This window comes from Panthera onca, chromosome X, assembly GCF_046562875.1.
Source record: "Panthera onca isolate mPanOnc1 chromosome X, mPanOnc1 haplotype 2, whole genome shotgun sequence".
NCBI lineage: Eukaryota > Metazoa > Chordata > Mammalia > Carnivora > Felidae > Panthera > Panthera onca.
In genome coordinates this window covers 103,202,754-103,218,623 of record NC_138357.1, presented here as the reverse complement: position 1 = coordinate 103,218,623, position 15,870 = coordinate 103,202,754, and the positions used below count along the sequence as shown (strand labels likewise).

The window sequence follows — 15,870 nt, the reverse complement described above, 5'->3', positions numbered from 1 at the left end:
GGAGTTACCTAGCCCCAGATCTTTGGAGCCATCTTTGTTCTTCCTTTTTACCCTCCGTATTCAGTCGATCAGGAAATTATGTTGATTCTACCTTCCACATATATTCACAATCCCCTTCCTTCTCATTACCTCCCCATAACCACGATGCTCTGAGCCCCAATCGTCTCTCACCTGGTTCATTGCCATTGCCTCCGTATGGGTGCTCTTGCCTCTACCTTCACTCCCTTGCAGTCACTGTCAACAGAGTCAACAGACTGATACTTTGAGACGTAAGATCACGGCACTTCTCTGCTTCAGTGGCTTTTCATTTCATATTAATACAAAGCCACGGTCCTTAATTTAACTTGCAAGGCTCTAGATACGATCTGTCTCCCGTCAGACAGAGAGCACTTCGTCTTGTACCCTGAGTGCAGGCATCGATCCAGACACATAGGAGGTATATAAATATGTACTGAATGGATAAATGAATGAAACTAGTTATAGGAGAAGCCTTCAGTCCCCCAGCGGAAGGGAAGATATGTTTGTTCAGAATAGAGGTGTTGTGTTTTGATCGTTCAAGTCAGAAGTCCAGCGAGGTGTGTTCCTGTTTTTCACAAAAGCTGGTAAGACAGTAAAGATGGAGAGGAGTTTAGCCTACCTCACCGAATTCTTTCTTTTCTTCTGCTTCCAGGACTGGGTTGGATGAATTCAGCAGCCCTCAGCTACACTGTAATGGCCCATGGCCACATCTGGCTTCTCTGAGCTCACACAGCTGTTCTGTCAACTCCCCGTGGGTTTATGTCCCCTCCTCTTCTAGGAAACTGCACTGCCTATTGGCAATTAGCCCTAATGAAGCAGCAGGAGTTTCCTGAGGGGAATGCATTGCTGACAAGTATAATTACTATTCGCAGCTGTGGGGCCTCTGGCTCCGTGAAAGGAACCCATCCACCTGTCAGAGCGGGCAGCAGGACTGCTAAAGCCGCACCTAGCAGTCAGTTCATGTCTCTAAGCCAGGCCAACTCTGTGCCGAAAACAAGAGACCGGCATTTGGAAACCAACTGAGAGCACTTAACTTCAAATGTTCAAGTTTCTGCAGCCCAGCTGCATGGGTCGTGGAGCCGTAGCAAATCGCCAATTCACATCTCTCCGTTCAGTGCGATCCTGGTCTCTTCCAGGCATCCACAATGGCTGCCTATCCTTAGAAAGCAGTGGGGACCCCTCACAGGGATGCAGGAATGTCTAATTGTGTTTATTTTGGTCAAAAAAGAAAGGAGACGGGTTTTGCTGATAACTGACTGACCCTAGTTTCTTTAGTGGGTCAGCGTATGAGACCTTCCCGTCTCTTCTGGGAGGAGATGTGCAGTTCTCCAGTGAGGAGGGTTTATGGTGGCGCCCTTTTGGTGCCGTGTTTTTACGGAACTAAATGTGATTGCCGATTCTTTTCTGCGTCTGAAAGATGGAATCTAACTGTACTCCCACTTGAATCCAAGCTTAGTGACTTAGTTGACCAACAGTGTATGATAGAAGTGATTCTGTGCCAGTTGTGGGGCTCGCGTATGAAGAGACTAAGCGCTTCTGCATTGGACTTTTAGAACCTCGGGCAACCATGCCGTGAGGAAGCGCAAGCTATGCAAATGGAGAGGCCGTGCGGGGAGATGGCTGGTGGCCCCGGTGTTCTGTCTCCCAGTCAACTCATCCTAGATGACGTCCCAAGCATCATGAAGCAGAGATGAGTTGTTCTCACTGTGCCTTGTCCAAACTGCTGACTGACAAAATTTTAATATTGAATAATACTGAATTATTGTTTTAAGCTCCTGTCCTTGGGCATAGTTGTACAGCAGTAGTTAGTAGAAACGATGACCAGTTTTCGTAATTGAGAGGATTTCGTGCTTGAGAGGATTTAGAGATTGTATTAAGAAGTTTAAATAAACTCTTGAGACACTGATAGGGACCTCAAGAGATTCTTACAAAGAATCCTCGGATGGATGAAAACACCAAGACTAATACGAGTAAACTTAGGAGCTGACCGTCCTCCTCGTTCGAACTAGGTTTTCATCACCCATATTGTGAGGTAAAAATGTGACACTTTTATGAAACCTAACAAGTAGTTATCCCCAAATCTGAGATTATTAGAGAAGACCATTTGAAAAATTAATAGACACCCGCTATCATTAACACTATACGTCACCCTGAGTATATACGAGTCTTCAGAAATTAGCTAACGTGAAGCTATCGTGATTAGCGAGACATTAAAAGCTAAGTGTTCAGAACATGAAACCAAACTACAGTTCACTAGAAGTATATTTTTGATACCATTAGTTAAAAGACTGTTTAGTTTATTTTACCCCGCCCTTTAAAATTGTCTGTTTTTATGTGTTTTGTAATTTCTACATAGTGTGAACTGTACCATACACGTAAACTACACACGTAACGGTGTAAAAGGTATATGTGCAAATTAAATAATAATAATCAAGTGCGCATTCCTGGACCTACCACCCAGCTTCAAAAATAGAACATCACCACCACCTTAGAAGCCCCCTTAGAAGGTCGTGTTGCTCACCTTCCACGTGAACAGTAGCCTGGATTTGAGATTGCCGATCAGCTCATTTGCTTCATAGGGGTTTTCTTACCTCGGTGTGAATATATCTGTTAATGATACACTGCTTAGTCTTCCCCGGTTAGACCAGTAGACGATTGGATTTAAGCTGGATGGATTCTGTAGTGACCTGGCCTTTTCACTGAACTTTGTGTCTCTGAGTCTCATTCGTGTTGACGCATGCGGCTGTAGTTCATTCGCGTCCACTGTTGCAGCTCATTCCAGGGGATGAATGTCTCAGTCTGATGATCTTGTTACTTGTGATGGAGAGTTGGTTGTTTTCAGCATTTTGTTGTCAGGGTGAAGACTGCTGTAAGCATTCTTTCTATACCTCCTCGCGCATGTGCAAGAAGTTGTCTAGCTTACATATCTACAAGTGGGAACTACTGGGTCATAGATATGTACGTGTTCAACTTCGCTTTTTCAAAATCGATGAGCTTCTAGCAACAGCGGCTGAAAGCGCGTGTCGGTTTACATTTTTTGTCCACCCTTGTTATTACCTGACTCCAATCTTGCCATTCTCGCCTGTGCAAAATGGTATTTTGTAGAGTCCGTTTGTGTTTCCCTGAATGATTAGTGATTTTAGCATCTTTGCGTGTTATGGCCATTTTTATTTCCTCTTTGGTGACACGTCCGCATCCATTTGTCAGGAGCACCCTGTCTTCAACGTTACAGCCATTAAATAAGACTTGATGGCTCCTAGGGTAGGTCTTTCCACCTTATTTTTCTTTTTCAGGAGTGCTGCGGTTATTGTTGGTCCTATTCTCTTCTGTGTAATTTTAGGATCAGCTTGTCAAATTCCACCCTAACCCCACTGAGCCTTTGATTAAAAGAGCATCGACTGTATGGATTCGCCTGGGAAGAGTTGACATCTTTACAATGCTGAATCTTCCAAAACAAGAATTGGCTCTCTGTCTCCGTTTATTTAAGTCATCTTTGTCTTTCTATCTAGGATTCTAATTTTCCCATAAGGAACACACTCATCTGTTGCTAGATTTAGTCCTGGAAACGTTTGTCTATACTGCTCATCTTAAATGGCAATTTTTTAAAAAAATTGTATTTTCTAAGTACTTTGTTCCCGGGGCATAGAAAATCGATTGGTTTTCGTATTTTGTGTTCGTATTCAGAAATCTCGCCAATCCATCTTTTATTTTTTCCCCAACTGAGCCGTTCTTTCTACCATGTTCGCTCCTAATAATGTATCCTGTCTCTCTCACTTCCCCACTGCGTACATTTTCCCCTTTCACGTCTTCATTCACCCAGGCTGTTTTTACCCCCCCCCCCCCCCCCCATTTCATCTTTTTTACCCTCGGCGAACACTCACACCAGTATCTTTTTTCTGCTCCGGATTGCCAGCCCATCTTATTAATTCTAATAATTTATCCGTAAATTCTCTCGATTTTTCTGCATCGGAAGTTACAATCACATATCGAAAGAATTTTGTTTTTCCTTATCGATCCAAAACCATTTTGTTTTTTGCTCTTACTGTATTGCCTAAAAGTTCCAAAACAATGCTGACTGGAAGCTGTATCGGTGAGCTCAGTTATAATATAGTAACAAGAGCCCTGCAAATCTCAGTGGCTTACAAATTTTTTTTTTTTTTTACTTGTGCTTCTTGTCTACATTGGGCTGACCGTAGCCTCCAGTTTATTTTCATTCCAGAACCAAGGCTCAGTGGGCATCCTCTCTCTGGAGGATTGCTAGGAAGTTAAATATGGTAGAATCAACACTCTAGTTCTTAAACCTGTCGTCAGCAGTGGGCACATCACTTCTAATCACTTTCATTAGTCCAAGCAAGACTATTGGCCAAGGCCGGCACCAGCAGGGCGGGGATGTAGAATCCTAAACAGGGAGCAGCAGCAAACATTATGCGCAGTAAAGCAATCCACCACGGGGGCTGTACCCCCATTATTTTACTACTGGGAGTGCATCTTCAAAAAGTGCTTCACCTTTTGGAAGCAAGTTCAACTTCGTCTTGTGAGCATTTTGGCTTTCTCTGTCACTTCCTTCTCGTAGCTGGCTGCATCTTTGTTGCTGCCTAATGTGGGGTCTGTTCTCCTGTCAGTGATCTCTCTTTATATTTCCCCACTCTCTTTTTCCTCACGTTCTTCAAGCCCTGGTGGAGGAACGACTCTTCCATGAATCCTTCACCGACTAAGCCCAGCTTTCCGTATTAGAATCCCTAGAATGTGCCCTCCATGTCACCAAGCCATTGACTGATTATATAGACCATTGTGCTCTTCTCGTATGAATCAGTGCTCCAACATACGTCTTTTTTTTTTACCTCATTAAATAAGCTGTAAGAATTAAATGAGATAGGTGGAAACTTCCTCCTACGTAGTACCTAAATTATGTGTTTCCTTTATTATTTAGGAATATTTACTTATGCTCTACAGAGAACAACGGAAATAAAGGCAATAGGTGACATAAATAGAGAGGCTAGAGATTGCTAATAGATTGAGACATATTAGCCATGGTAAGGCAAGTAGAGCGTATATATTGAACATCGACAAGAAGGACCCAGTCAGACTAAATACCCACAAGAATTGTAGATTTCTTAAGTCAGCTACCCGTTAGTGACTCCCGTTCTGGCCCCACATGTCCTCTGTTTGAGACACACAGACAAAAGCAGCAGAGTGGCAAATTATAACAGTGGCCAGGCATACTTGTCCCCCTTTCTCACCGATAGAGCAAGAATATATTACCTCCAGGTGCTTTCTTTTTTAAAAAAATTTATTTATTTTGAGAGGGAGAGGGCTGGGGAGGGGCAGAGAGAGGGAGAGAATCCCAAGCAGGCTCCGCTCTGTTAGCACAGAGTCTGGCACGTGGTTGGAACTCATGAACGGTGAGATCATGAGCTGAGCCGAGAGCAGGAGCCAAACGCTTAACCAACTGAGCCACCCAAGTGCCTTGTCTCTAGGTCATCTCCATTTGCTGAGTCTCCTTGTTCGTTTTTAACTCTGATCTTTTTTTTTTTTTTAATTTTTTTTTTAACGTTTATTTATTTTTGAGACAGAGACAGAGCATGAATGGGGGAAGGGCAAAGAGAGAGGGAGACACAGAATCGGAAGCAGGCTCCAGGCTCTGAGCCGTCAGCCCAGAGCCCGACGCGGGGCTCGAACTCACGGACCGTGAGATCGTGACCTGAGCTGAAGTCGGACGCTTAACCGACTGAGCCACCCAGGCGCCCCTTAACTCTGATCTTTATAACCACGTCACCAGTAGGTGATGTGACAGTGGGATACAGGACGTACACATTTGGCGTAACTCCTGTTTCAGGCGGCGTGGTCCTTCTATCCCACGTGTACCCGATCCCAAATGTGTCAACCACTCCGTTTCTTTCCCTTTACTTCTCTCTTTTTCTAAGTCAACTCAAACTATGTGATTCGAGCGCTCAAATTTGATCTGTGAGCCTTTCTGTTTCTTTTTTTTTTTTTAATGCTTATTTATTTATTTTGAGAGAGGGGAGGGGCAGAGAGAGAGGGAGAGGGAATCCCAAGAAGGCTCCACTCCGTCAGCACGGGGCCCCGACGTGGGGCTCAAACTCAGGAACTGCAAGATCATGACCTGAGCCTTAATCAGGAGTCGGACACTTAAAACAAGTGAGCCACCTAGGCGCCCAAGCCTTTTTGTTCCTGATCCTTTGGTGTAGCTTGTCTGCTGATGTTCGTGGAGTCTCCGGATTCGTCAAGATAATTTCCTCCCCAGTTTCTGTCACACAGGTGTCCGTCAGTATTAATTACTGTCAAAAACAAAAGCACAGACCCAAAATGGAGTCACTTAAGCTAGACCACATCACCAACGGGGGGGGGGGGGTGCTTAATACCTAACCTAATTAGGGTACTTAGGCAGTTTTGACCCCCCCCCCCCCCCCGCCCAGAAATGTAGTTTTTACTGGCCAGTCAAGAATTTTCGGGTCAGCACCGGTGGGGTCATCTGTCACACAGGGCCTCTCCATTCCCCAAAAGGAGGATGAGGTAATCTGCATGATAAGACCCCCAGCTTTTCCACCTAAGGGCAGGTGGCCTTGCCTGACACAGTCCTTTCTTATTGATGAACTTTCCTCCCAGTTTCACGTAGGCGAGATGTGAGAACCAAGGCATTACATTCCATCATATGAAGTTTTTGTTTTGTTTTGTTGTTGTTTTTTTTTTAAGTAATCTCTGTGTCCAGGGTGGGGCTTGAACTCTCAACTCCAAGATCAAGAGTACCACGCTGTACTGACTGAGCCAGCCAGGCGCCCCCGGCCATATGAAGGTTTACAGGTATACTTCCAGCTCTTAATGTATGTAATCTTGAAACGATAGTGTTTTCACGTACAGTATTCCAAACAATTATCGACGCGCGCGTGCACGCATCCACACTTCCGTGTGTTGGGAGAGTTGTGGGCAGTGGGGGAGGCGGAGGAGGGAATAAAACTTACTGTGCAGTTACTCTGTGATGTGGCTGCTTGGCCTTGTGCCAGTTATTTATATACATCACATCGTTCAATCCATTACAACAACGGTTCTCAAACTTTAGCCCGGTGGAATCGCCTGGAGGGCTTGTTAAAATGCAGATGGCTGGGCCCTGCCCTCAGAATTCTTGATTCAGGGGCTCTCAGGTGAGGCCTGAGAATCTGCATCTCAGACCAGTGCCCAGGTGATGCTTCAGCTGCTGATTTGGGAACACACTTTAAGAGTTACTTGATAGCAAATCTGGAAAGTAATCACTATTCTACGGATGAGGAAATATAGTTGGACAAGTAAAGCACGTTTCCCAAATTCACACGGAGAGTCAGTTGGAAAGCTTGAATTTGAACCCTGGTCTTTCTGACATGAAATGCTGGGTAGGGTGGAAGGAAAGAGTCCCATGACTGGTTTCCTTGACTTCCAGGGAAGAAAAAGCCTTGGGGTCTTGCAGAGACAGATGTATGGTCTGCAAGTTAACAGCAAGGTGTTTTGAGAAAGCATTGTCTATGAAACACGTGTTGGATCGAGTTCAAGTGCTACTGAGTCACTGCTGTCATCTGTGTTCGCTCTATAGCCTTGACTGTGACGTGCCCAAATCCAAATCGTTCCTCTGTAGCCGCGCCTTGACTTTGAACAATTCCGTGGTGTCAGGTGGTCCTCCTCTGCTTCCCATCTACCCTTGTACACCCACTTTCTGTTCCCATGGTCATTGGTTCAGTGGGGGTGCAACACAGTTTTAGTTCAGCATAAACATCATGGACATGTGTCTATTTAAAAAAAATTTTTTTTTAACATCTATTCATTTTTGAGAGTGAGACAGAGCATGAGCCGGGGAGGGGCAGAGAGAGAGGGAGACAAAGAATCCGAAGCAGGCTCCAAGCTGTCAACACGGCCCGTCGTGGGGCTTGAACTCACGGACCGCGATATCATGACCTGAGCTGAAGTCGGACGCTGAACCGACTGAGCCACCCAGGCGCCCTGACATGTGTCTATTTTTAAAAACAGTTTTTGTCATCCTAATCTAGGGTTTTTGGTCACTCGCTTCTCAAGTTCAACCTGAAGGGTCCTGATACCGAATATCATTATCAAGAATATGAACATTGGGGCACCTGGGTGGCTCACTGGGTTCAGGGTCCGACTTCGGCTTAGGTCATGATCTCACGGTTTGTGAGCTCGAGCCCGCCTCGGGCTCTGTGCAGACAGCTCAAAGCCTAGGCGTCCTTCGGATTCTGTGTCTCCCTCTCTCTCTGATCCTCTCCTGCTCACATTCTGCCTCTCTCTCATATAAATAAATACTAAAAAAAATTAAAAAAAAAAAGAATATGAGCGTCTATTTATATGTGTATAGACCTTTCAAGTTTTGAAACTGTCTGAAGATCTATATTCTTCTTATCTGGTCTTTTCAGAAATTATTTGAAAATATTATTAATAATCCTCATGTGCAGAGGAAACCATAAGCTTGTAGATGAGAGAAGAAATTTGCCGGAGGTTTGCAGACACGTTTTAGGGATTCAATAAATATTTGCTAAATAAATTAATGAATAAAAATGAAAAAGCTAATACATTATGAAAGTAGGCCTCTACTTTATAACATTATCTTCATTTCCAGTGATTCCCTTTTATATACTTTTTAAACCCAAAACCCTTCCACAAAGAAATGTCTAGCAAAGTCCATTTTTTCCCTTTCTTCCATGTTACCCTAATATCCATTATTTATTGAGCTCTTGTCACATGCTAGGCATATCTCAAATTCCATCTTATTTATTCTGTAAACTAAGATTGGGAAAGAATCTCATTTAATCCTGTGAGGTGGATATTATTATTCCCATTCTAAATATAAGGAAGATCCCAACTGAAGGACATTCTATAAAATAATTGGCAGGTTCTCTAAAGAAAAAAAAAAAAAAAGTCAATATTACCAAAGACGAGGAATAGGAGGATAAAAACAGATGAAAATTAAACGTGATATGGGACCCTGGACTGGATCCTGGCGTGGAAGTTTTCTTTTGGGGACAGTTTATGCGTTTGGAACATAGACTGTTGATTAAATAAAAGTATCGTGTCAATGTTAACTTTCTTAAATTTGAATTATGGTCATATAAGAGCTTCTCCTTGTTCTAAGGATATCCACACTGAAATATTAAAGGGTTACGAAGCATACAGCTGTAGTCTGCTTTCAAATGGTCCAGAAAAAAATGAAACCGAGAGAGAGAATAATAAAACAAGTTATTTGGACTCTTGTTGATTTCTCTAGTCGAAACTTTTTCAAATTAAAAAGTAGAACAATAGCAATAATAATAAAACTCAACAGGATCCAAACCTGTCCAAGGACGTTTCATAATCAGCACCACAGCCTGTCAGGTTCCTCACCACCCCCTCTCACCACTCAGGCCCTGCTTTCCTTACTGAACTTCCTCCACGGGGCTTCAAGGCCTTGAAGGTGTTAGGCCTCACAGGAGGTGATGAGCTGGCCCACTTTGGCTAGAACTGTCTCAGTTTTAATATTGAAACTCTTGTGTGCCCCGAAACCCTCAGTCCTGCCTGGGCAAATGGAGCGATTGGTCACCCTACCCCGTGAGTAAGCTTTTACCATATGTACTGCAGAGTGAGTCTAGGACCCAGGAGGGAGGTTTTAAGGCCCCACTACACTCTGGGAGGTTAAAACCTGTTACCTGTTCCCCTTCAGCACCAGCCTGGCAAACCCCATCCACAGTGCCCTTGAAAGGGTCACTTAACTTGCCCAAGGTCTCACGGCTAGTAAATGGTATAGCTGAGCTAGAACCCGAGCTTGGGGCCAGTGCTCCATTTATTCATTCATCCATGAATCTGTCATCTAAAAACTGCATTTAGTGATCACTTACTATGTATCAGCCAGTGTTTTAGGGCCCTGGGATATAGGGGATATAGCTGTGAACGAAATAAACAAGACCCCAAACTACCTTAGAGTAGCGAGGAAGATGGGTAGTACACAAATGGACAAGTCAACAAGAAAGAGTGAGAAGGGATTTCCAGAGAATTAAAACAGAGTCATGTGCTAGAGTGGGTATGCCTGGGTAACTACTTTAAATTGGAAGACTAAAACAAACATAGAATGACAAAAAGGAGACTGCCACGGAAGTTTAGGGAGGGACATTTCTGGCTGAAGGTAGAGCAAATGTAAATTCCCTGAGGCAAGAATGATGTTGACATTTTCAAAGAACAAGAAGAAAGCCATGTGGCTGGTATATAGTGTGTGTGTGTGTGTGTGTGTGTGTGTGTGTGTGTGTGGGTGTGTGTGTGTGTGTGGGTGTGTGGTGTGTATCAGGCGGGAGAAGGAAGGAAAGGAAAGGGGAAAGAGAGAGAGGAGGGAGAGGGAGAGAGAGATAGAGCTTGCTCTAAGAACGGCGGGAAACCATTTGAAGGTTTTAAGCTAGGTCGGTGACATGACCTTGATATGTTATTTTTATTTTTTTTTAATGTTTATTTATTTATTTTGAGAGAGAGCAAGAGAGCAGGAAAGGGGCAGAGAGAGAGGGAGAGAGAGAATCCCAAGCAGGCTTTGTGCTATCAGCACAGATCCTGATGGGGGGCTCTATCCCATGAACCGTGAGATCATGACCTGAGCCGAAACCAAGAGTTGGACCCTTAACCGACGGAACCACTCAGGCGCCCCGACCTTGATATTTTAAAGGAGAGTGAATTTGTCAGAGTGCAGTGGTTCAAGTAAGATGATGGTGACCTGGATTATGTCACTGGTGACGGACATGGAGGGAAGTGGGATTTGCAGGAGGAGTTGGCAGAGCTTACCGACAGATTGGATAGAAAGGCTGAGAGAATAAAAAAAAAGCAATCAGGTCTAATTCCTAGAGTTTTGACTTGAGCACTTCTCTCTAAGGCAGCTGTGTACTGAGAGGGGGGAAGGCGGGCAGTGGTGGGGAAGCCGACTGAGAGGCGGCCACCCAAGGGTCGTGTTTTGGCCACGTCACGTCAGGTGTCTGTCGCAGAGCCCCACGGAGTTGTTAAATAGACACTAGGGGCTGTGAATCCGGTGTCCTAGAGAGGGATCAAAGCTGGAGATTTAGTGCTTGGAGTCTTCGGGATCTGGGGAACCTCAGCATAAACTTGGAATTGAACGAGGTGGCCCGTGCTTCTCCCTGGCTGCATGTGCTGCCTGGACTGAGAGGCTGGGCAGAGGGCTAGTAGCCAGCCCCGGAGACCTAGTGGAGCAAGAGAGGGACTGGAGGCCAAGCGAGGAAGCTCTTTGATTAAGGTCCGCTCCCCCTGTGGGCAGGGTAATTTACACATAGCCCGATATTTACATGAGGTCACAATAATCCTTTAAACTCAAATAGCGCTGTAGGTGAGCGAGGGTTTTGGCCCAGGTTTTCTCAGGTAACCGGTGCGACAGTCCCGTGAGGTGTCTTTTATTATCGTCGTCTCGCATGTGAGGGACCTGCTAACGGACATATCAAGTGAGTGTCCAGGGTCCAAGTGCATCTTAGGTCGGGTTCCCTAGAAGCAGAGCCTGAAGTGGGGGCTCTTGTTCCAGTGGCTTATTGAGCAAGCGCTCTTCGAAGGGGAGAAGGGAAGTGGAAAAGGGCAGAGGAAGAGAGCCCAACAAGGACGTGGTCTGGACTAGAGGCTGATTTCTGCCTGATCCACAGGAGCCCCAGGGGCACACGAAGCACCACGAACTGGTCCTCCCTTGAGATAGTCGGCCTTTGGTACTCTCGTGGCATCACTCATTGGCTAGTGGCTGCCCCTGGGAGGGGAGGGGGCCTTAATGTCCTGGGACAAGGGACTCCCACTTGTCCGAGAGCAGTTTCCTGGAGAAGAAGACAGCCATGAGCGGGTAGCTGCCTACAGTGATAGCAGCTGGGGGACGAGCGAACCCGTCAGGGAGCCCAGTGCTAGTGGGCATTAGGATTTGAACCCAAGTCTCCTGGGGCTACGTCCCACGGAGTTTTACACCATCGTCACACGGCACTATGATGTCAATATGGGGTCCTTTATGGAGTGTGGCTTTTTACCATGGGGCGGGGGGGGGGGGTGGGTGGAAGAAAGAAAGAACTGAAGAGTAGGAAGAGGGCAGAATCGTAACTGAGAGGTTCTAGAACGTGAAGCAGGGGTGAGGTAAGATACTAGAAGTAAAGGATGAACTTGATCCTTTTATTAACATTCCATACATTGATGAAAATAAGTCCTAGGTTCCCATGTCTTCCATATTAGAAATTTAATCTGCGAAATGGGTAACATGAAAACAAAAGAGTCAAATGCCGGACAAGCGTCTTCTTGCTAATGGGAGGCAGTGCTGGTTGCTAGATGGTTCTTGTAAACATTCAAAACATCTTCCTCTGCATAAGTCGCCTAGGTTGATTCCAGGTGTTTTCACTGGCTTCTTTTCACAAGCTCCCTTTTTGAAGACACTGCTGAAATTAGTGGTACTTTGCTATAAAACCCCTAACAACTTTCATGTCCATTTTTTCCTTCTGTGACCTCCGGATAATTAAGTGCCTTTTCCTCCCAAGAAGAAATGTGAAGCATGTGGCGAGCCTGCTGGCCTATTTGCTGATTTATGGGTCAAGTCTCCAGTTATTACAGACAAAATTTGAAAGTCTCGGCTTAAGAAGCCCTGCTGATTTAAGAATCTCGCGAGAAATATGTGCATAATGAATTATCTGCAGATAATAATTCAGATTGTCCCTGGGTGATTCATATCACCCGCTTTTATTAAATTATCCATTTTCTGGGAGATATTCAGGTCTGCACAAAGTAAGATGTAGGGATGCACATAATATTGTAAGAGGTTGAACAGAAAACAGTTTTACTGCAGAAGAGCGTTGACTCCAAATTTAAAGCTAATTTTCACAAGGCGAGGAGTATGTGTGTGTGACTTATACACATGTGTTGAAGAACATTTTCTGTCTGTACGTGTTGGAGCTCTTGGCGTGTTTAAAAATGGTTTTTGCAAAAAAAATAACCATTTCCTTGTGAGTGGTGATCGAGAGGAGCAGGATAAAAATAATCAAATTATTTCTTAAAAAAAAAATGGAAACAGCAGTCATCAAGGTCCATTTTTAGCAAGGCACATGGGCCTGACAAGGCACTAGTTAGGAGAATGTGTCACCCTTAAATATGTGGGTTTATTTAACAATGGAACAAGTAGATATATAAAGAACAGAGCTCCAGTACCGAGAATTCAGAAAGACCTATTTTTCTTTGTTTCTTCCTTTTTCTTTCTTTCTTTTTCTTTCTTTCTTTTTTCCTTTCTTTCTCTCTTTCTTTCTTTCCTTCTTTCTTTTCTTTCTTTCTTTCTTTCTTTCTTTCTTTCTTTCTTTCTTTTCTTTCTTTCTCTCTTCCTTACTTCCTTCCTTTCTTTCTTTCTTTCTTTGGAACGAAGCTTATTTTTCCAATCTTGTTTTATATAACAAAAAGAAGGAAAGAAAACCTTCACAAAACAGATGCAGGAGTATTCCAGAAGGCAGATGCCAGAGTCAGTAAAGAGGTTCCCCCAGAGTCTCTGCCCTCCTCCGAGGAACATGGGGGGGGGGGGCGCACAGGCGGGTTGGGGGTGCCAGCTTTCAACGGGGTCTCGGCTCCTTTTCACCTGAAAACCTGATTGAGGTCTGCTCTTACAGAGCCCGGCTGGAGATATTGAGGGGGAGGAATTGCAAGCAAGCATACAAACCTTCTGGAAGCTCATCGAGGCCTTCTGCTTTTCCACGTTTTGATTTTTCGGGTTTTTTTTTTAAGGTTTTCATACCTCGGGCAAGGTGATTTATTATTATTGGGACTTTATATAACTCTTTATTCTTGCAAACTGCTTTACAGTCATTTTTCTCTCCTTACTGAGCACCGTGCCTTTCCTGTCCGCCACTATAATTGGTTTTGGGGGAGGGGGCACTTCCTTTCCTGGGGAAAAGGAGATGCTGTTTCTGATAGTAGGCACCTTCTGAGGTTTTTACCCTTGTTTCTCCTTTGCTGTTTCTTCCTTTGATCTCGTTCCCTCCAGCCACCTGTCACCTTGTTTCTTTGCTGCTCTTCAGACCTGCTCTCATTTCCTCCACCTCTGTCCTCAGGTCCCACGTAGCCCTCTTGTTCGGTCTCGCCCCCACCGCTGGATCCCTCTCTCCTCTCTGGACGCCAAGTGGTCCAGAGCCAGCCTGAGGTCTGTCCTTGGGAAGCGGGTGTTCCTCTCGTGCCCCACCTGCCCTTGGAGCTCCACCGATGGGATCTTACGTTAACAGAAGGGAGGAGCGCATTCGTCCCAGGCCACTGCTGAAAGTGTCATTCCCTTTTGTGTGTGGATACTCTCTTTTTTTCAATGTTTATTTATTTGTTCTGACAGAGAGGGGGAGAGAGAGAGAGAGAGAGAGCGTGCTCACGCACCTGCGCATGAGTGGGGGAGGGGCAGAGAGAGAGAGGGAGACAGAGAATCCGAAGCAGGCTCTGAGCTGTCAGCACCGAGCCCGATGTGGGGCTCGATCTCACGAACCGTGAGATCATGGCCTCAGCCGAAATCACGAGTCGGACACTTAACCACCTGAGCCACCCAGGTGCCCCCGGGAGGCAGATACTCTGAAGTTGAAGCCTGTGCCGTTATCATTTGGGTAGCGATTTGAATAGTAGCGATTTCATGTGCTTCAAACGAAATGCTATTCCTGCGTGACCTTAGAGTTCATATGTGTGATGCCTGGGTTCCGGGAGAGCCAGCCCTACCCCTTCTCCTCAGCCACCAAAGAAAGTTGGGGTAAATTCTTTGAAAACTTTGTAGACGGTCAAAGCCCCTCTGCCGGTTTTCTCTGGTCCCTGTTTGCTACGATATGTGACTCCTTCCACTTACCTTTCCTGTCCGCTCACGCCGTCCCCTCCGCCCCGGGAAGCTTGCAACTCGGATCCCGTGCTCTGTTTGCCCACATCCTCGCTCGCTCTCCCTCAGTCCTAACTGAAGCCTCGTCCCCTGTGGGTCTTTCAGGCGGTGGTCCCCCAGCTCTCATTCACAGGGTGTCAGGTTGAAAGGGGGGGGGGCGGGTCCTCGCCTGGCTCTTCGTGCTTCTTCCAGACCATTTTCCACCCTCGGGGCTTCTGAGACTCAGGTGGGGTAACTGCCATTCTCTCAATGTCCTCATCTCTGCCAGCGTCCAGCTCGCTGGTCACTCTCCCTCAGTCAGTGACTGTCCGTTGTTTCCTCTACACCCCAGCCCTGCCATCGTCCTCTGAGCTCCATGGCCTGTGTAGATAACAAGCCACCCCTAGGCTTTCAAGGTGCGTATCTTCTTCTGTGACCTTTGCCTACACTCCCCTCCAGTCATGCGTTCCATGGCCTTATTGTAGAACTTGTCACTCTTAGAACCGCACCCACTTCTGGTGTCCTTCGTTCGCATCGTCCGCTCTGACCACAGTCTCCTAAACGTCCCCTCCCGCTGCCTCCCTCAGTTGCTCCCTCTACCCCTGTTGGTCAACCTCAAGGGAGCGATCGTCGCTTGACCCACTTATTTCTCCCTGCGTGATACTGGCTCCCTCCTATCTTCCCTTTCTTGCTTTGCGTGCATCTGGCGGTCTGTCACCCTAACCTCTCCCCTGCCAGGATTCTTAACGTCTTTGTTCTATCCCTTCTGTCAAATCCACGTGCCAAAACCCTATTCTCGCATGGACCCAACTTCTGCTGTTTGCTTACATCTAAACAGTTGAGCGCTTCTGGGCAAAATCTCGCCACTGGTACGACCATTAGCCCGTGACTCGTGAGTTCACCCACGACTGCCCTCCGTGGCACCTAGAAGTCCCTCCGTGTTTCCATAGTCGACTCCGTCCTTCTCGGTCTCCGCTGTGACTGTTGGAAACCTTCACTCTCACCTTATCTCTGGT

General features: G+C 45.8%; 1 long non-coding RNA gene across 2 annotated transcripts in view; it reads left to right on the top strand.

Annotated features, from left to right (window-relative positions):
• LOC145714336 (uncharacterized) overlaps positions 1–15,870 on the top strand; it is a 78,146-nt gene that overhangs the window by 16,758 nt on the left and 45,518 nt on the right. The window contains exon 4 of one of the 2 annotated variants that reach the window (XR_014136843.1): positions 1,572–2,263. The exons of the other annotated variant lie outside the window; for it this stretch is intronic. This is a non-coding gene — a long non-coding RNA (uncharacterized LOC145714336). Of the gene's footprint in view, positions 1–1,571; positions 2,264–15,870 lie in introns of those variants that run through there. 2 annotated transcript variants of the gene reach the window in all.